General features: G+C 34.5%; 1 protein-coding gene and 1 long non-coding RNA gene across 10 annotated transcripts in view; both read left to right on the top strand.

The window, feature by feature from the left end:
- The window catches only part of ROBO2 (roundabout guidance receptor 2), a 1,654,833-nt gene that overhangs the window by 1,242,292 nt on the left and 386,699 nt on the right, over positions 1 to 25,842 (top strand). The window lies entirely within an intron of this gene.
- Positions 22,754 to 25,842, top strand: part of LOC125964552 (uncharacterized) — a 63,056-nt gene continuing 59,967 nt past the window's right edge. The window contains exon 1 of the long non-coding RNA XR_007477678.1: positions 22,754 to 22,925. This is a non-coding gene — a long non-coding RNA (uncharacterized LOC125964552). The remainder of the gene's footprint in view (positions 22,926 to 25,842) is intronic.

The raw sequence follows: 25,842 nt of genomic DNA, 5'->3' as shown, positions 1-25,842 counted from the left end.
ATACATCTAGATTGCTCACAAATTCCTAGGTTTTAAACAAATTACATATGGAAGCTACTTAGAGGTAATAAGGGTGTAGGTGTGATTCCTATTTAATCTACATTTTGATTAAAGTAGTAACTTTAATTTTGACTTGCCCAGATAGGTACGCACTTACTCAGAAGTCAAAGAAAGAGTCAAGAATAATAGCAAAGATTAGAGAGAAGCTGGCCAACTGTGAAATTACTAGTTGCCGGGCTTTTTCTCTGAATTTTGACCATGTTTCAAACTGCTACGGACAACATTTTCTGCAGTGTAGAGCACTGCTACCTTACGGTACTTTATTCTAATTTGCTCCATCTGATTACACGTCTGTCTTCTAGAGTATTAGAAAAATGCTGAATGACTTGAAGAAAAACAAATTGGTGATATTTCAGGAGGGATGACATAGTAAAAACGACTAATGTTTTTAATGTATGCCTATCCTATCATCCTTCTCCTTAAAACTTGTAGAAATGACCAGGGCGGGGCTTGTTCTGAAATAGTTATTCCTTCCTGTCCTTCTAACTTCATTACTGTTTTAAAAATTATTCTTCATAGGCAATTTGATTTTCCTTGGCAGCACGAGTAATGGAAGCATTACGTAAGAAAGCCCTCAACTTAAATTACTTGACTTCCTCCCTTCCTTCCTTCCTTCCGTCCTTCCTTCCTTCCTCCTTCCTTCCTTCCTTCTGTCCTTCCCTCCCTCCCCACTTCCTTCCTTCCCTCCCTCCTTCCCTCCTTCCTTCCTTCCCTCCCTCCCCTCTTCCTCCCTTCCATCCTTCCTTCCTTCCTTCCTTCCTTCCCCCTCTCCCTCTCCATCTCCTCTACCCCACTCCATCACCTCCTCCCACTACCTCACCCTCTCTTTTGGTTTATATCTCTCTCTCTTTCTTTCTTGCATTCATCAAATATTTTTTTTAGTGTCTATCAAATGACTCCTTGGGTGATTGTAACAGCCCCATGAAATGAAATTACTCACCTTCTCAGAATAACATGACTGATCTTAACTGAAAGGTCTTAGGGTAGGAGATCCTCAGCAAGGATGGTTTCTAGCAGACTCTCTCTCGTTGAGAGCTTCCCCAACAGAGCTGCTTTCCTGCACAGTGTCTTTTAGCCTACAGCAAAATAGAATCTCAGCCACTCATAGGAATACAGCTGGATGGGTTAGCAGCAGTCATGCCATAAAGTCATTTGGGATTAGGAGGAAGACCTATCTCTTTTTCTTGGCATTGCAGTGTAGCATTGTGTCCTACTGTGCCTAAAGAATCAAATAACTAAGTAATATGTTTCTCCAATTCCACCTGATGCTAAAAGACAAAGCATTGCATGTAAAGGTACTACTCAAGGTGTGTAAAGGGTTTATGCAATTTGTAGAATATTTTTTGCCAGAAGGTCACCTCACCTACTTTTCTTATTGTGTTGATTAAGAAGGTTAAGCAATACTTAGTGCAAATATATCATGGGAATGATTGATCATACTCTGTTCTTGGGGGTGAGGCACAAACTGTTTATGGCATTTTGAGAGTTTGCAAGTAATCTTAGGTTAAGAATCTATTTTTTCCTGAAAACACTTATAAAAATAAATTAGGTTTCCCATTTTCTTGGGAGGGAAAACTAGTTAAAGTAAGATTGATGTGTAACTAAGGCATCAGAAGCCGATGATGATGCTGACATTTAAAATGTCAGCTTCAAAGTGTTTGAATACACTCACCATGTAAAAGTTACTGAATCAAACTTGTCTATCTTTTTCAAGAAACCAAATGCCAGTTAATTATGTACATATATTTAATTTTTTCCTTTTTTACTGTTTCATGTTTTTATTGAAAGAGACTTCATGGCTTCTCTGCAGTACAGTTTGGTGATGATTGTGTTGATAGTGGTGGCTGAAACTGACACTGTTGGAATTGATTTACCTGTATTTTCTCATTCAGTCCTTGACTGCAACTCTGTGAGATAGAAACTAGACTCGTCCCTATTCTGTAGATGAGCAAACTAAAGTACAAATGAATTAGTAATATCTTCAAGGCTACACAGCTAGTAGGTGAAGGAACAAGGATCTAAGACCTGTGCTCTTAACCACAATTCAAAACTGCTTCTCCATGAAAAAAGCAACTTAAATAAGTGTAAGATCACTCTCTTTTGGATACTTTCCCTCCTAGGACAAAATATGATGCATAATTTGGCGTGGCCTTAATCTCAACCAAAAATGTAAATAGGAGGTGAACCTGTTTTAGAGTAGAAGGTAAATAAGAATGATGCACTGCCTATATTATTTAAAATATATTAGGGAAACCATTTTGAGTCAGAGCTCCCAGCCAACCTGGCTTAATTTTGCAGGATTCCAGTGGAACAGCTAGAGATGAAGGACTAGCGACAGAGCTCAGTGGTTACCCAATGGTTACCCATCGTTTACTCTGTACTCTACCTCTGCACTTGCTTCACAACCATTAAATAATACTGGATGGCATTTTCCTAAAGCCACACTAATCTTACCATTCAATTCAGTGGGTGCAATTTAAAAACATCGCTTTTTTTGTTAGCAAAATACTTCTTTACATTATTCAAACTTTAAGATTCTTTCACTTCAAATAAAAGATATTTGGTGGGAAACTGCAAGATAACTTAGAATTAAGAGCAATTTTTTCCCAACAAATAACATGAAATAAGTTTTAGAAGGCATTTATGACAATAGCTTTATACTTTAAGTGCCATGATTTTTGTTATGGAATTCATAATTTTAAAAGATCAATATGTTTAAATCTGTCTTTTGAAACTTTTTAGACTGCTATACTTCCCTTCAATTTTAATAAAAGTAGAAAAAAGTTTCAGATTTTTCCTAGAATATGCAATTTTCTTTTCCTTTTTTGAAGTCTATTTGACTATCCAATGGTTTACCTGATAGTACTTTTTATAATTTAGTATTTTCTCCCTGTAAATGTGTGAACAAGAAAACAAAATGAACTCCAAGTTAGATAATCCATATTTTTCTTCTTCAAGAAAATGTCTAATGTTGGCCAGTCTAATTAACCAGATCTTAGGTAGGGAGGTAGGAATGTGAGGAGATTCATACCAATAGGTCAATTACATGTAGTCTTAAACTAGTTTAATGGGTTGTGCCATTGGAGGAATTATACTTCTGTAATGTATAAGCAAAAAAAAATTACTACTGATTTTATTGCAAATATGGGCTTTAAAGAATAACCTAGCTTTGACTGATGAGAAGGAAAATATTGAAATATGTAGATCAGGGTTACGCGGAACAAGAGTCGATTCCTAGGGCTACCTTAACAAATTACTGTATTACACACTGGGTGGCTTAAAACAACAGAAATTTATTCACTTTACCTCACAGCTTTGGAAAGAAATTTGAAATCAAGGTCCATGCTCTCTCCAAATCCTCTAAGAAAGGATCCATCCTTTTGGGGGACACAATTTAGCCCATAATAATGAGGATATAGATTTAAAATTTTTAAAATATTATTTCCCTTTTGGAATAAGATTAATTGTAGTGCTGCCCCTTCTTTGCATGAAAATGATTGCCCTAGCTGTGCTCTCTTGTAAGAAAATATTTCTGTGTTTTTTTAAATATTTTTCAGTTTTTTCATGGACATTTTAAATGCATTGTAATATTCTTGAATTGCTACATGATTGTGCACTGTTCATTGACTGGTCACACATAAAGCATAGCACTTGGTTGGGCTATTGTTTATTTTTTTCTCCTTTCATCAATGAACTGGTGATTTGAGGTACTCTATCCTCTATATAGTAGACACTCTGTTCCTATAAACAACAAACACAGAATATAGTTTAAATAATTTTATTTAAATATGGGCATTATATCAATTTAATTGATTTATTTGGCAACACAAGCTGCAGTTATAGTGAATATAAGGAATATCATTATATGTGTATGATTTTTCTCTCCTATTGAGTCCTGCTTCTCCCATCAGAAGTCTAAGATTTATTTTTTTTAATTTTATTATTTTTTAATGTATTTATTTATTTTTGGCTGCGTTGGGTCTTCGTTGCTACACGCAGGCTTTCTATAGTTGCGCTGAGCGGGGGCTACTCTTCTTTGTGGTGCGCGGGCTTCTCATTGTGGTGGCTTCTCTTGTTGCGGAGCACGGGCTCTAGGTGCATGGATTTCAGTAGTTGTGGCACATGGGCTTCAATGGTTGTGACTCACAGACTCTAGAGCGCAGGCTCAGTAGTTGTGGTGCACGGGCTTAGTTGCTCCGTGGCATGTGGGGATCTTCCCGGACCAGGGCTTGAACCCGTGCCCCCTGCATTGGCAGGCATATTCTTAACCACTGCACCACCAGGGAAGTCCCTAAGATTTATTCATAGAAGGACTTCGAGTTATGAGAGGATTTAATGGGAGAGTTATTACTGTATGTCTATTTTAGTTAGTAAGGATCATTCTAAAATATAAACTTTATATGATATAAAAAAATCCATTCTGGCAGTCACACTATTCATATTAAGAATCATGTTTCATCCCAGTTTTATATTAAATGAGTCAGAATTATTTTTGATCTGCATTTTACATTTAGATATTTAAGTAGAACACCCATTTATTAATTTATGGTTTTACTAGTGTTTCTACCTTTTATTCACTTTAGCCATCATTTTATTTTTAGAACATACTTATAAATATACACTAGCAGAATTTGATCTCAACATCATTTTTAGATAAAGGGAAGGTTGAAAACGAGCGTGTAAGACCCAACACAGCCATAAATAAATAAAAAATAAAAAAACGAGCGTGTAATTCATATTGGCACTCTTTGTATGTTGTGCCCATATGAAATACAAAATTATTTTCACTGTCCAGTGAGGAGCATGTGTAGCTCCCAAAATGGGATTGGAGGTAAGTTCCAGCGATCACAAAAGGGCAGTCGTAGGCTTCTAGTGTGTAGCAGTTTTAAGAGTATCCATGGTTCATGTAAGATAATTGCAGATTCATTGGCTCAGTGTTTGAACCTCTAAATACTTTGAGTGGAGTCTATTCATGATATGCCTTTCATGCAGCTGACATTTTAAGATCCTTGCTGCTTTTCAGAATGTGTGGGTACTAAAGATGTCTTCTTACTCCTGAGAATTGATTTCATACTCAACAGGAGCTTGTGGTGGATTCTCTCCCATGGTGGGAATTATCCGTGAATATCTGAGGGCAACAATTGGCTCAGATAAAGAACCTATCATGAGCTCTCTCCTTAAAGACTAAGATTTGTGCATTAAAACTAAGCAATGCTAAGTTTAATTCCTAGTCTTTTTCTGTGATTCTAAACCATTTGACAAAGATCTACCCAGTGTGAACAGAATGATTAGGAAACCTATTCACCTCATGACCTTGCCCATTCATTTGTATTTCTTAAAAAAGTATCTCACCTGGAACTCAAAGCTCCCTAAGAATTCTGAAGTTGTGACTATATTACTCTCTCAGTCTATAGAACTACATTTTGCTTTGGGTGAAATGTAGTATTGGGGGAGAATTTTGATTGATTAAGCTATATATTGTATCAGTTGATTTTATCATAAATTTATGTTTTCTTTTGCTTTAAAGAACGTGGAGATTGAATTGAAACCAGTTAATACAGTTTCACAAGTTGGCATGACAGACAGCATGCTGATGGCTGATAATGAACACTGTTAGAATTATCAATGTGTTTTCATTGACTTCTGACCTGTTAAAACTTAGCTCCTGAGGACCTATTAGGCTGGACAAAGTTAATACTAATGGACAGACACTATTTTTACAGCCATGAATGAGAAATCAGTCTCATATTTGTTTGAAGATGGACAATAGCTTATGGCCACATGTTTTATGACACAATGCCTCACTGAGTTATCTTTGTAATCTAAAATTGGGGTTTTGTTTAAAAAAGCCATATTTTCATATCTCACGTGATATAGAGATATATTGAATTTTTCACAATCCCAAATTAAATTAACAGATTTCTTTTACATAATGAAAAAAATATTTAAAAATGAAATGTTGGCTACAATATTTTATTTGATTTCTATTCCTGTACAAACTCATTCATTCGTTCTTCCCAACACCTACTTATGGAAGACTACCTGAGAACAAGAGAGACATAGCCTCTCTCTTGGTGATTATATTTTGGTGGTCAAAGTAAATAAAATAAACAAGTAAGCAAATAAATATACAAACAAGCAAATCAGAAGAAGCATTAGCTAATCACAACTGTTGTAGAGAATTAAAATCTGCTGCAGTAGATGTTTATTGGTAACTATTTTAGACATGCCTGTCAGAGAAGTTCTCTCTGAAAAGGAGGCATTTGCCTGAGAAAATCACACAGCTCTCTGGTACTCCAGGTACCATGCTAGTTTCAGGATCCAAATGTGTAGAAGAATAAGACAAAGAAGGCCAATATGACTGGTCATAATAGATGAGGAGAAAAACAGCAGAAGATAAGTTCAAAGAGAAAGTAGTCATGTTCAGATGGCACTGGGCTATGTGAGCTACAGTTAGGCATTTGGATTTTTTTTAATGCAAAAAGAAGCCATTGGACTGTGTTAAATAATGGTGTGATATTATATTGTATATTTTGAGAGATCCTTATGGTTGATGTATTATGAACAATTCTACGTCATTTTTGGTGAAGCTTTGAAAGATTCTAAGAAAGAGATCTCTCATCTGATTCTTTGAAAAATAGGCATGGTCTTGTAAAGTTAATAAGGCTATTCATGAAGGTATTAATCTATCATTTATTAACAACTTTATTCCAGAAGTAATTTGGTAATGTTAGTTCTATGCAGCAAATATGAATAGTAATGAAGAACAAAACTCAATATTTTTGTTTCATGGTCTATATAAATCTAAGACCAGATAGTTTATAGAAAAAATAATTAAATATTTATTTGCCTTGGACAAAAGCATTACGTTTTGCTGATTGATTGTTATTTTAGTGGATTGATGTCACATAAAGACGTCTTAACTGAAGGTAAGGTTGTCTAAGAATATTTTACTTTGATAGTTTCATCTAATTTTCAGTAAGTTCAAGGTTAAAAAAGCAATAAGATCAAAATAGCAATAAACAGGGTTCAAAAGACATGCATTCCACTTTGTGAGATAATGCAATGAATATTATTAAATAATCCATTTCTTTCCTGATTTGTCTTCTAATGGTAGATCCAGTGGGCTGATTATCACGAGTCCATATTGACAGCAATAGAAGCAAATTGATAGAGCAAAAAGAACACTGATTTGAGGTTTAGAGGTCTCTATCTGCCCGTTAACTAGAGAGTTTGGTAAACAACAAAATGTGTGTGGAGTCAGTTTCCTAATCTACAAAATGAGAGGACTGGAGTAGGCAGTGAGATCCAAAATGCTGGTCCAAGGGCAAATGTCAGGCTGGCCACATCAGGATCGTTTAGGAAACTTTTAAATACCACTATCCCCAGTTTCTGCACTCAGATATAATTATTTATTAAGTCCAGACGTGTGCTCACAAACAGGTATTTACACAAAGCAACACAGGTGATTCTGATATTTCAGGACAGTTGGAACACATGACTCCTAAAAGTTCCTCCTTTTTTTTTTTTTTTTCCGCGGTATGCGGGCCTCTCACTGCTGTGGACCCTTCCGTTGCAGAGCACAGGCTCCGGACGCGCAGGCTCAGCGGCCATGGCTCATGGGCCCAAGCAGCTGGGATCTTCCTGGACTGGGGCACGAACCTGCGTCCTCTGCACAGGCAGGCAGACCCTCAACCACTGTGCCACCAGGGAAGCCCCCTCCTTTTTAAAGGAAAAACTAAATAAATTATATGTTTTTCTAAGCTGTTTCCAAGAATACTTAGGACACATTTATGGATCTGGTGATCAGGTTCTTAGGACTTTTGCTTTGGAAGTAAGCTCATATTCCTGTAGTTTAGCAGCATCCTGTGCAGATATTTTTATAAGTATCTCAAAACCTCACCCTGCCCCCTTCCATTTGGAAAATGGCCTTAAAATATCTATTGCATGTGCCTAACAGTTTTCTTCTAGGAATTGATCTTAAATTGCGTTCAAAGATTTATGGATATTCTTCGCAGCATATTTTGTCATAAAAATTAATTTAAAATATCACAAATACCAAAACCAAGAAATTGGTTAAAAGGGTTTTGGTATAATCATACAATATTATACTCTGCTGAGATTAAAAAGTCTGTATTAGAACTATATTTACTTTACTGACACGGAAAATAGTCACTATATATTATTTAGTAAAAGAAGCACATTACCAAATGGTATTATTCTATGTTCGTAAACAAACAGACCAAAATAAAATCTCCCATGTGCAAGGAAAAAAAAGGCTCTAATGCCAAATACCCCAATATTAAGATATTCTTTCTATCTCTAAAGAGATAGAATTATGAAAGGTTATTTTGTCTTTGGTTTGGTTTAGACGGACATGTTTTTCTTCAAAACATATGTTACTTTGTATTATTTTAAAAATCCCCATGGCAAGTGTGTAAGGCGGTGTACGGAGACCAGTGGCACGAAGGCACTTTTTAACCTAAAAATCTGAAGAACTATCTTAAGACCCTATGTAACTGATGTCAGAGCTTCAAAATATAGGAGATCATTTGCTGAGGGAAAATTATTAGTAAACTCACGACCAGAAATTCAAAGGTGTGTAGGCCTCCTCATTTTTCTACTGTTGACTTGAAGATAAACGTACTTAATAGTCAGTTTGGACCCAATTAAGCCATGCATCACTGCATGGTGAAGCTTTTCATTTCTGGTCATCTTTTGTCAATAATTCTTTCTTTTGCCCCAGTTTCATGATGTGACTTTAATGGAATTATACTTGAAGAGCTCAAAATTAAATGCTTAATTATGTTCAGCTTCAGTTACAGTTATTAATTGATACAAGCTTATTAACATGACACCTGAAGGGAACCAGTTCCATAAAACTTGTAGGAGGTAGTATGTGGTTATTATACTCATGTGAACTAGCAATCTAGATCAATTTTCTTTTATTAATTTGATTAAGCTTCACGGCTTTTGGATTCATGCTGGAAACCCAAGGTCTAGGCTTAACCCTTATTTCATAAAGAAGAACAATAGAACACAGAAAAATAAATTAATGTAACAGGCTAGAGTAGTTTTCTATGTAAATGAGCTATATCTCATTATTTTGAAATTAGTTATCTTTTGTCCCTTTGGGATACATTTGGCACAATTATCCATGCCAAAGACAGCTTTGAATTTCCAAAAAGACATTTTGAAGTAAATAGATATATACTTCCCAGATTCCAAGAAAATTATAACCAAGATTTAAGAGTATGGAAGTCTCTGTTTAAATTGATGATTTGTAGGGTCCAGTCGTCGTGTATGAATGTATTAAATCCCCTTGTCCACTATGCTTTCCTAATGGAGTGGGCATTAAAAAGCAAGTTCTTTAAATAAGACCCTTCATGATCTAGTCCTTACCTATGCCATCTTCCCCTCACCCTGCTCTTTTAATATGCCAAGCTTCTTCTCACACTAAAGTTTTACACGATTTCCTTTCTGCCTGGATTTCTCCACTTGTCTAATTCTTACTTATCTTTCAGAGTTAACTGAAATTCTTCTTTACAGAAGTTCTCTCAGTATAATATCACCCTATTTGTTTCCTTCATATTTTCCTGCAGTTTGTAGTAATACATTTATTTGTGTTTGATTAATATCTGAACTTCCCTCTAGATTATAAACTCTATGATATTAAGAACTGTAAATTTTTATGTAATACTATATATACACTTAGAATCTAGCACAAAACATGGCACATTGAAAGTGTCTTTTTGTAATTTTCTTTTTTACTTTTAAAACTTTTTGAAAGTGTTTAAATGTACATGAGTGAATGACCTTCTCATCTTTCCAATATCTTTAGCATTGTTTTATCAACTTATTTTGAGATACAGTGCCCATTATTGCTCCTTTTCATTTATCTTAAAACTTCTCTCTCTCCTCACACCACATTTTGTTAAATGATTATAACCAAACTCAGTAGTCTTTATTTTATAAGTAAAATTTTTGAGAGAACCATATATATATTTTTTCCTTTGAGGTAGTGAGTTTTTGTTTATTTTATTTTTTTAACATCTTTATTGGAGTATAATTGCTTTACAATGGTGTGTTAGTTTCTGCTTTACAACAAAATGAATCAGTTATATATATACATATGTTCCCATATCTCTTCCGTCTTGCGTCTCCCTCCCTCCCACCCTCCCTATCCCACCCCTCCAGCGGGTCACAAAGCACCGAGCTGATCTCGCTGTGCTATGCGGCTGCTTCCCACTAGCTATCTTTTTTTTTTTTTTTTTTTTTTTTATTTTGCTGTACGCGGGCCTCTCACTGTTGTGGCCTCTCCCGTTGCGGAGCACAGGCTCCAGACGCGCAGTCTCAGCGGCCATGGCTCACGGGTCCAGGCGCTCCGCGGCATGTGGGATCTTCCCGGACCGGGGCACGAACCCATGTCCCCTGCATCGGCAGGCGGACTCTCAACCACTGCGCCACCAGGGAAGCCCCGAGAGAACCATATTGACTACCTAAGTATATATATTATGTTGGGTACTTTCCTTTGGGGGTAATAGATTTAGGTAAGAAACTGAAGATTTGAATTGTGATGCTTAAGGAAGTCATTTAGCTTCTGTGATCATCAGTTTGCCGATTTATAAAATGGCTAAACTTGCCCTCACGAAATCACAGTTGTAAGTTAGATGTAACAATCAGAATGTTTTATGTGTCAAAGATTTTTACTAATTTCACATCAAATTAAAAGTCCAAATTGTGTAGGAAGTTTTTAGATGTCTGACACTAACTCTAAAAATATGTTTGATATAGAAAAGAGGTGTAAATATCAATTACTTTAAGTAAAATCCTTTAGTAATATAGGAGCAGTAGCATATCCGATCAGAAGTACAGATGACAATAGAAAATATTCAGAACATGGCTTTAGAAAACATGCTTGCATTTCTTCACAAACTGGAAACTTCACATACAAAAAAGTTACATTCAGGCCTCAACTGAAAATATGGATATGCTTCTAGAAATTTTACTATAAAAGCGTGTGCCATTACTTAAATGAAATTACTCATTTTAAGTCAATGCTTTATATATATATTAAACGTGTTCATTTATATTATCATTTCCCCATAAATCTAAAATATTAGATTACTGTCTCTACTATTTTAATTCAGTTCAACTCGATTCTTTATAGAAATTATAAATGATTCTTAAAATTAATAAAGGCATGAATCTGTCAAGATGATTAAATGGACATTTTTTTCTAATGTTCTGATTGAATCATGGAATCTTCCAGTGTATACTTAAAATTATGTAAGTTCTGAATACACTTTCATAGAAGGTGTAACTAACTTCACCTAACTAATGAAGAGAGATTAGTATCTCTTTTATCATTTAGACATTAATGAACTTTCAGTCTTACACAGCAGAGTTACCCATTCATCTTTTGGAAAAAGATTAATTATTGTTTAACTTTTGCATCCTAAGTATTATGATGTTGTATAATAGGAGAAATCACATATTTTCTATTACAAAAAAAGAGGTGAAGGAGATTCATAGAAAATATAATCCAAATGAAGGAGTCAAAGTTAGTATTTAGCATAAGTACAATTTTTAGTGACTTATGTATCTGATGATAAAGCTTTCCTATGCATCTTAGGTTTTACACGTTCTGAACATTTTTGACAAGGAAAACGTGAATTACATGAACACTGCAGCTGTAAACATGACAGGTACACAGCTTTGTCTTCCCATGGTTTTAATGGTTCATATATCTGGGTGCACTCTTTCTTGACCTGGCTCCCCCTGCCCGTGTGGAAATGCTCCCTGGTGCTCTGCAGTGCAGCACTGCATGGCTCTATAAGCTGAAATCCCATTACTCAGACCAGTTTCATGGTAGATAGAAGGCGTTTACCCTTTGAAAGTGAGTTTATAGGGTTACAATGTATTATTTGGTAGTCTTTAGTTAAACGTAACAGAAATACAATTTCAATCAATTTGAGTTAAAAAGGGTTTTTGTTATAAAGCTGGTAGCGTGTGTCACTGATCCAAGGCACAGGGAGGAAGCTGAGCCTGACACCAGGATTCAGACCTTCTCCAGCCTTTTTTGTCTCTCTCATACCTTCCTCCCAGGGTCTGTCTGTCTGTCTGTCTCTTCTCCTAACTAACCTTCTTATGCAACCTTTTATAGTTCATACTACAGAACATCCCTTAAATAAAAAGGGCTCACTGTCCAGTTTAGATCAAGTGCCCATCTATGCACCAATCTATTGGGACATATAAAAATGTGGCCACTGGACGGGAATTATAGAATAGGAGTTCCCAAAAGAAAGGGAGTCCTGTAATGAGAGACAATACTTGTCCAAGTGAACGATAGATATTTTTTTTTAAAAAATGGATGGATAGGGGCTTCCCTGGTGGCGCAGTGGTTGAGAGTCCACCTGCCAATTCAGGGGACACGGGTTCACGCTCCAGTCCGGGAGGATCCCACATGCCGCGGAGCAGCTGGGCCGTGAGCCATGGCCGCTGAGCCTGCGCGTCCAGAGCCTGTGCTCCGCAACGGGAGAGGCCACAACAGTGAGAGGCCCGCGTACTGCAAAAAAAAAAAAAAAAGAATGGATAGCCCATTGGACTATTAATATGCTATCTTATTTTACCTTCCTGTCCCAAAACCCTAAGTGGAAAAGAGAAGTTATATTGATTGAATATATACATCCTAGCCAAAAACTGGTACAGAAATTTTGTCAATGTGAAGAATTAAGTATAGGGAATAGTACCTGCTCTAGATCCTTTTATTTTACCAATTTGGTGTATGCATTTCCCAGTGGGTTATATGTATATGTATGTACCTCTGGTAAATCACAGAGGATTTTCTGAGTAATAAAGAGATGAGAGATTTTCCTAGAAGGTTTTCAAAAAATTGCAACATTTTTCAGTATGAAGGAATGTAAGCATGAATTACTTTGCAAAGTAGATTCTGTTTTTCCCTTCAGGTTATCTTTATTGGTCATTCTCCTCAAAATTTCTTTAGGTCATTGGAAACAACTGCTGTTCAAAACTTTATCTTTATATATATATATATATATATATATATATATATATATATATACACATACATACATATAAGCATTTATAAATGAAACTTTTTTAAAAGCATTTTCTTGCCACTTAAATTCGTTCTGTATTTTAAGCTGATGATGAGACAGCATGGTGATATGTCCACGTGCTCCATGTGATATGCACATTTGTTCAATGGGAAAATGTGACCTACTCCTAATTTCATTTTCATTTCCTAAATAAAGAAGACCCATTAAAAAGCAGACATCTGGTGTAGAAAAGCACTTAAAGCTGTAGTTCCCAAGGAGTACTTTCCTTCCTCTTTAAATATGTATGAACTGTTGTTTTGGTAATCCACTTCACCCTGTCAAAATAGAATCAAATAGAATGTATGTGTGACCTCTTCCCCTTCTACCCTGGGAAAATGATTTCCAAGATCATTGAGGTGTACAATATACAGGAGCCTTCGCTTTCTGTTTTCCTTACAGTCAAAGCTCTTACCCTTACACAAGCTGAAAGTCTAGGTGAATTACTTTATTAGTTAGCTATACTGTTTTACTTATAAGGATGGCTCTGTGGGCTTTTAATAGTTCAACTGTAAAGAAGGAATTTTTACACTTTAAAAAAATAGGCCTTGAAAAGAATATATCTTCATTTTGATATGCATTTGGAAAGGGCTTCACATTTAAAAAAAACAGTTACCTCAACAATTCTAGGTACAACATAGTCATACTTAATGGATACTGAGACTAAATATTGATAACTTGATTTCCCAAGAGAAGGGAACACCTAAACAAGGCATTTGAGCCATTTTTTTTCAGGGGGTGCAAATTTGATGTCAACTTGTTTATTTGAGGTTTTGATGCACATTCCACAAAATTGTGTCCTGCAGAATACTAATTATTTATACTTGCCTACTCTCTTCTCTGTTCCATGACAAAAGGGTTACACTGTAAAATACTACCTACTCTGCCTTCTCCTGTAGATTCATAATTGAAATTTGCATATTACACTCTGCAAAACTTGTAGTAGAGTTATCTGTGCTCTGTTGGTTCAACTGAGTTGCCTAAGCATATTTAATCCTTGAACAATAAAAAAAATCATTTTGAGAAACTGTGACATAGACTATGTTTATATGCGGATTATATTAGGAGTCATTACAATACTTCATTAAGGCCAGAGAAGAGAAAAACCTCGTTTTGTTTTCCTTTTAGTTTTGTTTATGTGTTTACTTCAATGTGATTATATCAAGGTGATTTGATTAGCTTAGAATATTATTTTGTCATATGGTTGGGTTTCCCATAACTGTCCATGTATGTCATATTCATATGTGGCATCTTCATTGTTCAAATATTTTAAAGGAGGTTAGTGTATACTTTTGCTATTGGAATTGATTTACAAGTTATGTCCTTCTAAATTTGTATAGATGAGCCTTTGCCACTTCTGTGTTTTAAGATGTCTGTTGTAGTTAGAGTACTTCAGGCCTATGATCTTAGAACTAGCATTACTCCTTTTGACTACTAGTTGTAAACCATATTCTCTAACACTGTTCATGAATGTGCTTTCAACCAATCTGATGCCTGTGAGAAGACAGCCCCTTCACCAGAAGAAAGTAAAGGAGTTTTGAACCCTGACACAAATTTCTGATTTTACTTACTATATAGTCCAAATCCAAAGACAGTGTACATGGTTCTTCATAAACCACAAAGGTTTGAATATTAGAGCTGAAAGATTGCCTAATTAAGTAAACTAAAGTACTTACAAGAGGCTTGGGGAAAAGATATCTGGCTAATTTAAGATTATGTAAAATGGCATTCTTGGCTTATACTTTCTCAAAGAAATCCTTACTGCCTTAAAAAATGCATTAATAAAATACAGAGAACAGCATTTAATATTCTTTGGACTTAAGAGTTTTATAATGCTTCATTGCTATCACCATGGATATTAACGTTCATTGGACCTACTGTATTGGTGAATTAAATCTATGTTAATTCTACAGTTTATCCTAAAATTTGTTTTATTGTTTGACTGAATTTGGGGGGTGGGGTGTTTTTTTTTTAATTAAACTTCTCCTGAGTTCATTGGTTACAGATACTTTTCTCCTAAAATCAGAGAAAGAGTCATGATCCAGGAAAAGTTAGGAGAATCCATTTGAAATTCTTGACTATATAGATTCTAGATAAGATACACTTTATATTATTAGACACTTATTTCTCCCTAGGAAAGATTCCTGAAAATTTTCAAACATATACAGAATTACAGAACACAGTATAATGATCTGACATGTAACCATGTTGATATTTTGCTACAATGTTTTTTTCTTCTTTTCTTCACTCTGAAGTATATTAAAGCTTCTCATTTTACTACTAGATATTTCAGTAAGTATCTCACACAGTATATATAGACTTTTCCTTGCAAAATTAGTGAAATTTACTCTAGGTATTTTATTTTTTAATAGAAGATATAGAGTAACTGGGGTTACTATGCTCATATTATTTCATTCTATTGAAAACAGTGACTGAATTTTTTTCAAGGGTGTTTCCCCCAATTTTGCTCTCATTAATGGATTCTAGTTTAGTAAATTTTGCATAATATGTAATGATGAAAAAGCACCTTTTTATTCTTTCTGAGGGCTTTTGGATTGTGTTGCTCAGAGGAAACTCATCTTCAACAATATGCTCGGGCTGTGTGAAGCCCTGTTTTATTTTTTTCCTTTGTTCTTCAAAGTGCATTTCTTTAATATACTTTCAGCCATGGATTCATTACCAGGCAACCTTTTTTAAAAAAATAAATCCTATAATAAATTAAATAAAGCTCTGTGTGGGTCATTTTTGATTAACATGATTTTAAGAACATGATTAACTAAAGAGATAGGGGAAAATAGGATGTGCAGCTAAATCAGTTTATGAGTATATATACCGTCAAGAGATTGTGTGTAATAGTGTATTAAAATACACTTAATAGTAAAAAAAAATGACTCATTCATTGAAACTGAATTAACACTTGTATGCTTATAATAGTATTGGAAAGGCTGTAAATATTTAAGCAAAATCCTTCACTTTCAGCCAGAAATATAATTTCTATATGTGGTTTCATGCTATGCAAATTTCATTACAGGAAAATGTTCGTGATGTTTACTTTAAGACCGTATTTCTTATGAAGTTCAATTTTTAGGGAGAAACGTTTTAATGAGAATGGAGTAATGTATCATGAGATTCAGTTAAACATATGATATCACTATCCTTATCATGGGATCACTATCCACATCACTTGTTCTTATCATCTGGAAAATTTCTGTAATGAAAATTTGGAGACACAGTTCTACTCCATTATTTGCAAGAAATAATATAACATGAATCTTTTATTTTAGGAATGTTATATTCATCAAAAAGTTGAGATATGTTTAAACTGAGTAAACAACAAACAAATTCAATTAAGGCTGTTTTGACTAGAAAAACACAATTTATTTTTTGTTAAAAAACAAAAAAACAGGGCTTCCCTGGTGGCACAGTGGTTGAGATTCCGCCTGCCGATGCAGGGGACACGGGTTCGTGCCCCAGTCCGGGAAGATCCCACATGCCGCGGAGAGGCTGGGCCCCTGAGCCATGGCCGCTGGGCCTGCACGTCCGGAGCCAGTGCTCCGCAACGGGAGAGGCCACAACAGTGAGAGGCCCCGTGTACCACAAAATAAACAAACAAACAAACAATAAATAAATAAATAGCAAGAAATTACTATCCTAGTAAAACAAGATGACCCTATTAGGACTGTTGTAAACGAGCATTTTCTTTCTTACTTCTTCTTCCTCCTCTTCTCCCCCAACCCCTTTCCCTCCTCTTTCCCTTTCCTTCTTCTCCTTTCTACTCTTTATGTGCTCTTTCCCACACTTACATGGCTCAGAGCTGCTTGTAGAGTCTGGTGCCTACACTGAAATGTCCATAAGAAGAACAACGTAAGGATAAGCTGGGGTAAATCTGCCTCCACACGTGCTATTTTGAGTCCTTATATTGTCTTGATTGATCAAGACAAGATTACTCAGTTAATGAGTGGTGCTGACCAAGGTGATTTTTCTTAAAAGCTTGAATTGTGAGGCCAAAGTAAAATGCAATTTTATTCAAAAATTCTTGACCTTTTTATACAATGGAAAAATGTTTCACCTTAAAAGCATTTTGTTTTTTATTAAATGGCTTTTAGGCTCGTAATTTTCTGTTTATAGTAGTGGAACACACAGGTTCTGGATTTCTTTCTTGTAGAGCAAAATGAATAAAGTATTTTAACTGCCCCAAAATATGAGTAAAAAAATAAAATTCAGAAACTTTGACTAAAAATGACATTTAAGGAGGTCATAAACCTCAGTTTAAAAAAGAACAACAAATATGGCTTTTAAGATATTCATGCAAGATTCAGACATACAACTTTGTCAATTTGCTTTATTTCTCTGTTTCCATTTAGAACAGTCAAGAAAAATATTCTCAAATAGATTATTTTTCTCTCATAAATGGGTTTGAAGAAGATTTTTCAAATGGTGATTATTGAAAAAACTTTACTATGATACATTTTGACTACTAAAATAGGATTTTGGTAAAGTAATTAGCAATTTGACTCCTTTCCAAAGTGCTGTTGGACAGACACTCCAGGACAACCCAGTTCTAAGGAAAGAACAAGTTAAGGATAATATATAACAGAGTTGAATTTTTGTGAAGACAGTTCTCTCCTCTTTTAGAATGGCATTAGTTATGCTGCCCAAGCTAATGTTTACGTGTACAAACCGGTTTGTATATGATGGGTTTGACTGATAGGTTGGATCAGGATAAGGTGGAGTATTGGGTGGATGAGGGAGAGGAAACAGGTTATACTGTCCTTTCAAGTCAATCAGATAATCTGATTGTTCTTTCAGCTGCCTTGCCCTGTCATTCACTGTCAAGTCCATCAAAATAGTGAAACTAGTTTCTGCATGTATGCAGAAGTTTATTTTATGACTCCATTACTTTGCTCTTGCAAACACAGACGTAACAGTTATTTCAGTCCACGTGTTGAAAACTCTACACAAATGTTAATGGGTGTGCATGTGTATTAGGAGAGAAACCAGACTAAAGTTAAATCCAACAGTGTATTTTCCTAATATTTGACTTATTATTTGACAGACTCAAATAATTGGTAAAGCCTACAACTAAAACATTTCTTTATAAAAACATTTAGCAATATTTTCTCTGTATTGCTGGATTCAAATTAGCAGTAATTCTGGGATTTTATTGAGGGTTTTCATTGAATAGCTAGGACAGCAGATGCTGTGATTCACACACACACATACACACATATATATTTTAATTTTAAAATATTAGTTGCAAGATTAAAAATAAAATCTTAATAAAATCCAGAGAGAAACACGGAACTGTGCCAGTAAAAGACCTAAATATTTCTGATCTCTTGAAGTTGGTCCTCTGTTGATATGCTTAAGTCCAGATTAAGCTTTATCAAGCCAACAAACTAGCTGATAGGACACAAACTTTAAAATAGTTGGACTACTCATTTTTAGTTCTTATGCATTTTATGTGGCTCAACATATATTCAGTCTGCTAGGTTCATTTGGCATGCTTTGTTGATAAGCTATCTGCTAAACCAATGAAAGTAATCTCTAAGAAACTGTTTTCACATTCAAGAACTCATTTTAATTTCTAAGCCTTCACCTCAGTATCTGTAACATATTTCTCTCAAATAACACATAATGAAAAGGACGCACCTTTTGGTTAGTGTGTGTGTGTGTGTGTGTGTGTGTGTGTGTGTGTGTGTGTGTGTGATTTAGTACTAATCTAAATTATGTAGCTGTGTATAGTTTGAGATTGTTTTATGTACATTATCTAATTTGCTTTTCAGAAACATCCTCAGGAAGAAGCATCATGAGTATTATTAAAGCTATTGATCAGATACATAAATTGGGGCTTGGGAAAGTTAAAAGAATGGGCCAAGTTGAAGTAGCTCGTAAGAAATAGAATAGGCAGTGGTGTCCAGTGCTTGCTGCCATGCTTCCCTAGTGCTATCTTTGTTTCTTTTAGGAGATTTCGACCCATTGGAATCAGGAGGTTATTAGTTTCCCTAATGATTTGTATTCAGAATTCCCTCTGTGATAAAAGTTAGATCAATTTTTTACTTCAGCGCTATTGTACAATAATACTACACATTGTTTAACTGGGTTGTCTTAGGTTAAATGGTGAAAGCATATAATAGTTTACATGAAAGTAAAAGTATTGCTTTTTCTGGTGAATAAAAGCTTGAACTTTATTAAGTGACTTCCATCTGGTGCTGGGAAATACATCTTTTTTCTGTGTCAGAGAACTCTGGAGTTATTCCTTGAATCGGCCATGTTAAACTACTTTTAAAATATAACAACAACAACAATAATATAAACATAAGTTACTCTGTAAGTATAATGTTAACCTAGATTTCTTTGAGGGCAAAAGTGAATGTCCTAGGGTCTGACAAAGGCAATAGGAAAAGAAAATTAAACAGATATTAATACTGGAATTGGATATATATGGCTATATCAATTGAAGTCCTGTTTATTAGAGTACATTAATTTTGTATTAGTTTACTTTTCTATTAGAATCCTTCAAGCAAATCTCTAAGTACTTATCTGAAAGCTTGTTTCTTTTTCAAATTTTCTTAATGAAAAAACTAGGAGATTGGCTGCCACATAAAATATAGAGAAACTACAGTTTCTCTAAAGCATAGGCCATTTGTAAAGAATATTTCAAACAGCAATTCTGGTTTTCCTTAAAATTAAACTTTTTGAATGCAAAATTATTCATTTATTATCTTTTTCATGAAAATCATTGACTTAGTCATATTTAGGTTCTCTAGATTTTGAAGTACTGTTTTATTTTGTTTGTTTCTAAAATATTTACTCAATATGCAGTTTAATTTTCAGTTAATAAAAGAAAATAATTTGTGTGATTAAACAGGTGCTTGGCAGGTTTGGTAAAAAAATATGGCTTTACTTAAAATTGTGAGTTGCTTTCTCGCTAGTTAGGCATCATCCTGTTCAGTAGGATCATATAATTTTTGGTGATAAGGGCCTTAGTATAAAGGAAAACCCTTTAATTAAAAAGGGGGAAGAAGAGAAATGCTAGGAATCCTCATCAGGTTCTTTTTCTTTATTGGATGTTCTATGCTATGCCCTACTCTGTTGTTTGAGTTCTTAAACTCTCACCCGTTATTTTACAAAGAAAATAGAGTTGGCTGTGCTAGAATCTTTTATCTGTTTTTACCTATAAATTCTTAATATGTTACCTTAATTTTCTTCTCTTTCCTTACAGTTTCAAGGACAGACTTGCTTCCACTCTTTCCCAGTCTGAAACCCTATACTGGTGTTTTATTTCTAATCCTGTCACCCTTCTCTGGGGTGATATTTTGTCCCTTATGGCTCTCTTTCATAGCTCTATTAGTTTTCTCTCCACGGATTCTTTGTCCTCACTATCTCTTCTCCACACTTTGTGGAAATAGACTATCCCAGTCCTCTTCTTCTTAGACTCTAGTCTCTATCCTTGTAGCCCTACTGAAACTATTATCTCCAAAATCTTTCAATGCTTTACCCAGCTCTTGTTCTCTGTAGCTTTCAAATAATTGACCATTTGCTCCTCCTTGAATATTTTTCTTTCTTTGAATCCACTAGTATTGTACACTCTTGGTTCTCCTCCTATCTTCAACCTTGCTGTGTTCTTCCTCGTTTCCAAAATCCACTGATTTTTCTTTCAATTTATTGCGTGTCTCCATGAGTCGAGCAATGTTAGAGCAACTGTGTTTACAGAAGTGACTAAGAAAGAAAATATCCCAGCTATCATGGAGCTCTGTGCTGTGGAAAGAGAGAGAAAATGAACTAGGAAACATGCAAATAATATAATTTTAAATGGTAGTTAAATCTTACGGAAAAAATAAATAAATAAAGCAATGATGTATAGAGTAACTGGATCAGGGAGAGCTATTTACCTGGTGTGGTCAGGAATGTTCTCTCTTAAAGAGAGGCTGTCCTACAAAGACCACAGTAAGAGGAATCCTGGAAGAAGAAAGAACAAGTGGAAAGCCCAGACACAAGAATGATGAATCTGGTAATAGTTTCCAAATTGTGTTGGCCAGCTGATTTGGCCCATGATGCCCTTTCCCATCATCTAGTTCAGTGCTCAAAGATATCTGTTCATTTCAACTGCCTCATGATTTTCAAAGTACTTCCGTGCTTATGCTACAGTAATATATAATTTTCAGTTTTATATTATTTCCTTTAATTTAAAGAATAACTTTTTATTTACCAGCATGGGTTACATCTGACACATATTTTCCACCTTCTGAAACCAAGTCATTGTGTTTGAGGTTAGTGCTTGTAATATAATAAACCAACAAATATAAAGAAGTATATTACTTATGTGGAAAAATTAAACGGAAAAAAAAAAGTCTACAGCAGGTCATACAATCGCTTTTACCTATCTTCATGGTCAATTTTTATCTCTGCAAAGCTAATCTGATTGATTGCTGCCTCATCAATTAGGATGTCTGAAAATTTGAAGTTAATAATACTGTGAACAGTTCAGTAATATCAATGAGGTGAAGCCTCTTTGTATTATATTTGGAATGTGATTTAAATAATGTGAAAAAACCATCCTTGCTTTTTTTGTCTTTAGCAGTTCTCTGGGTTATAGGTAATGAATCTGAAGCAGTTATGCATTGGTAAAGGCAGTATGATTTAAAGGAGTACACTATTAGGCCCTGGTGTCAAAGAAAAAAAATGACATCTGCATCATAGGTTTTCTGTGGTACAGAAGGAGAGAAACCCTGCCCATCATTATATGCAAAAGAACATTATCCAGTGTGTGTAATGCCCATATGAGTGTTTAGAAGTTAATGGGGATTTAACTGTATTTCAAATTTTAGTACAGTGCTGGTATAATACTTTTGGAACACTATCCCATGTTAAGTATATATACATGTCACTGTTTTAAATAATTTTTAAGAATTATAACCAAATCTTAAGCAAGTGTTTATATAGATTTTTATACATTTTAAGTTAATATTATATATAATCAGATGTTTATATTAATTTTAGAAAAGAAAATGTGAGCATTTCATTCTTATTATTTAACTTTGTTTTTTTTCTCAAGAAGAGCAATATTTAAATGAAACTAAAATTCATTTGCTTTTAACGTCTATATACAAGACAGGATATATGTTAGTGAATCCTCTTAGTATATAAATACACGTGTATTAATATTTTCAGAATTTTAAAATATGCATACTTTGTGTTTCTGTTTTAAAAGTAATGAAAACAACCTGGGGATTTATAAATATTTCTGAAGAAAGTCCCTGTATCTTACAGCCAAATTAGTGCTGAGTTTGGAAATTGCTCCTGATAGCCTAACTAGGGAGAGGACCGTTAGCTTTCATGGAGATTTGGAACCTTGGGGTTTTTGCCTTTGGAAATTAAATATTTAATATTGCTTTGTCTAGGCTGGCTTTGAACAGACTCCTTCCTTCCTTCCAAGGCAATGTCAAAATTCACAGAAGAGCAACAACTCACACCGTCTATTGAAATCAAACCTGACTCCTCGCCCCTCCCTTCACCCACTTTTGCCCTTGGGATTGTGACATCATTACCATCTCAGAACCCCTGGGGTTGTTGTTCATGTTAAAATGAAGTGAGATTAGGGTTCTAAGAGAGAGCAGTCAAATATTTGAGTACTAATAATGCCTGGGTGTCTGTTATTACTTTTGAGGCAGTGAAATTCTTTTGGCTTCAGGAATTACACTGCAAACATTTAATGTGAATGTGGACAGAAAAGAATACAATTAGGTGAGTCACAGAGACAATCTGCTTTTTAGAGCATTCTTTGAAATGAAAGATGCATCTATTTAAAGGTTATCTGGCATATGAAAGGGACATTTATCCCCCAAGGAGAGAGGGGAACTACTTAAAAGGAATAAGAGGTTTATTAATATTTTTCAATCAAATGTTGCAATCTCTTTATCCTTTTTCCTTTTGTAATTTTCATGTTGGCCTATGTAAGTGCTTTGTCCATGTAATACTCACCCTTTCTAGGAGAGTCATCAGATGGGATGAGCTTATTGAAAAAGAAACAGAATTAAAAATTCAATGACAAATGTTCCGATAGTGTCTGTTTAGGGCTTATCTTCTCAATGTCAGGGCTTTCTGGTTATTGGTTGGGGACTTTTGGGATTGGTTCCTTGATGCTTAGGTGGATGAAGTCCACATCATGAAGTGGCCTTACTTTAATTCTGGGGGTTTCTGGTGGTTGCTTGTATTTAAGCATTGCGGATATTTTTTTCACTGTAACATTCAAAAAGTGATGCCTTTCTGTGATTGAAGTATTTAAATTAGAAAAGCAGAAGAGCTCAATCAGACAAAATGAAGAGGTTGTTATTGTGTCTTCTCCCAAAAGATGACCAATGGAAAAACAATGACTTCGTATTGTATTTTGGTAGATTTTATAATCTATTACAGTAAACAATATTTAAATAAGCTTAATTACAATATACCATATATTTGGGAGAAAAAAAATCACACATAAAGTGATGACTAAATATGAAATCAGAATAGCTTAAATACTAATTTTTTCATCTCTAAAATTAAAGAAATGTTATATGACCTGAAAGTCCTTTCCCAGCTTTACAACCTTATACGTTCAATAATATGAAAGAAAAAAGACGTTAATGATGTGAGTGGAATTTACCTAAATATAAAATATGAACTTGAACCAATGACACATATATGCTTTTTTAATGCAATGTCAAAAATTGTGATGTTCTGTCAGCAGAAGAATCAATTCACTTATATATTAGACAGAAAATTTCAGAGATTTAAGGAAATTTATTTTAACATATTTCTATCATGCTTTCTGCCAAAAATACAATGTGATTCAAAAGCATTCATTTGGTTAATTAAAATTCTTTCTGCTAGAATAATCTGGTATTAACGTTCGATGCCTTTTTGATCCCACTTGCCCCTAAAAATAAAGTACATATCACAATTACTACTTCCTATTTTGCCAATTTTATTAAGAATACTTATGGCTTAAAATTTTTTAAATAGTTCCTTTTAAAATTAAAATGAAGTTTAATGAAAAAAATTGTGTTGAAGAACATTTACTGTATTTCTAAATATTTGCTTTTAATTATAGCTTCAGCCATATTTACTATTCAATTTTCTTTTATAGAGACATATTTCATTTAGCAGACTAAAACTACTTTTCTTTTGCTCATTATGATTATATTTTTCACTTCTTTCTAAAGAAAATTTGTTTATCACTGGGCCTTTTTAGGCAAACAGGCTACCTTGTTTGTCAACAAGTATTTTCTGCCACTGTGTGTTCAGTCACCACTATGTATAATGCAGAACTATCCTAGTGACATGGACCTTTACTCAGGAATACTCCTGTTTTCTTTCTACCTGCAGATAGAGGAGGTAGCTGATATCCTGAAAAGTTCATAATTTTCCTAGTGTCCCCCCAGATATATAGTTTTTGATGACATTTTTACATATCTCTAATAACTTTAGGAAATGTTGATATTTCTAATGAAAATGGGCTACTAATCCCTACCCAGCTAGAACAGGGAAAATGAGAGCTGAATGGCTGTGCTGAGGGAAAATGTATAACATAACTTTACATAGCAGCCCAGGCTTCACGTGAAATTGTAAACAAACAAACCGAAAATGAACGCCAGGCTGTAGTAATTTTAAATTTAAGCTACAATCTTATTTCAAATTTTCTTTGATTTTTCTTTTTGTCTGCTGATTAGCTGAGAAGTCAGAGATGATTGGCAGGTGTAACAATTCAAATGAAAATATTTCAGAAACTCCGCATAAGCATCTCTTGATAAAACTCATCTGTTTTGATGAGTGAGTACATAAAATGCTTCTATTTTTATACAGAAGTCTCTGTACTTTGTACATATTTGATCACTGGTGCATCAACTGGCATTTTGTAAACAGATCTATTCACCAAACTTTTTACTGGTTGTCAAAGATAGTAATAGTAAAATATCAAAGGATGGATGAGGTGAAGTATTTTAAAAGTTCTAAGTACTTATAAGTCAAATTTTAACTATGTAACACCCTCTAAGTCTGGTGAAATAGAAGCACTTGTGAAAATTACACTTTTTCGGGGGATGGTACTAACAGAATAATGATCTCATATTTCTGTTTCTAGTTTTGACTCAAACCATAAAGTGTACAGATCAAAACTAAAATAATTATAGTGAGGAAATAGACAAATGTTATTTTTTATTTTCTTGTTTCCTTTAAATTCAGTTTGTGCTACTTAATGATAGCACTATTTCCAACGCAACTTTACATTTTAAATGAATTTCTGTAGTTCATTTATCTGACAAGAATAGTACGAATAAATAAAAGCAATAATCACTATCCATTTGTTCATTAAAATAGAGGTAAGTTATTATGGATCCCAAATGACAGAGGAGAAAATTGGGGTACAGACAAGTTAAGTCAGGTGGCAGGCTTACACAGGAAATAAATAGTGGCTAAGCTAGTATAAAAACATCAATCTTCTGACCTCTAATTCAGGGCTTTCCACAACTGCAGTATGATTAATCAATACCAGGAAGCAAACTAAGTATCAAGAAAGGATCATCCATTTGTATCAGTCTTTCCTTTATGTGGTTGGAATCTAAAATACGAAGTGCGTAAGGAATCAAAAGTCAGAAGCTTTGACTATTTTAGTGACTTTTGAACA

The sequence above is a fragment of the Orcinus orca genome, chromosome 5, assembly GCF_937001465.1.
Source record: "Orcinus orca chromosome 5, mOrcOrc1.1, whole genome shotgun sequence".
In the NCBI taxonomy this organism is placed as follows: domain Eukaryota; kingdom Metazoa; phylum Chordata; class Mammalia; order Artiodactyla; family Delphinidae; genus Orcinus; species Orcinus orca.
This window is presented reverse-complemented; position numbering and strand designations above follow the sequence as displayed.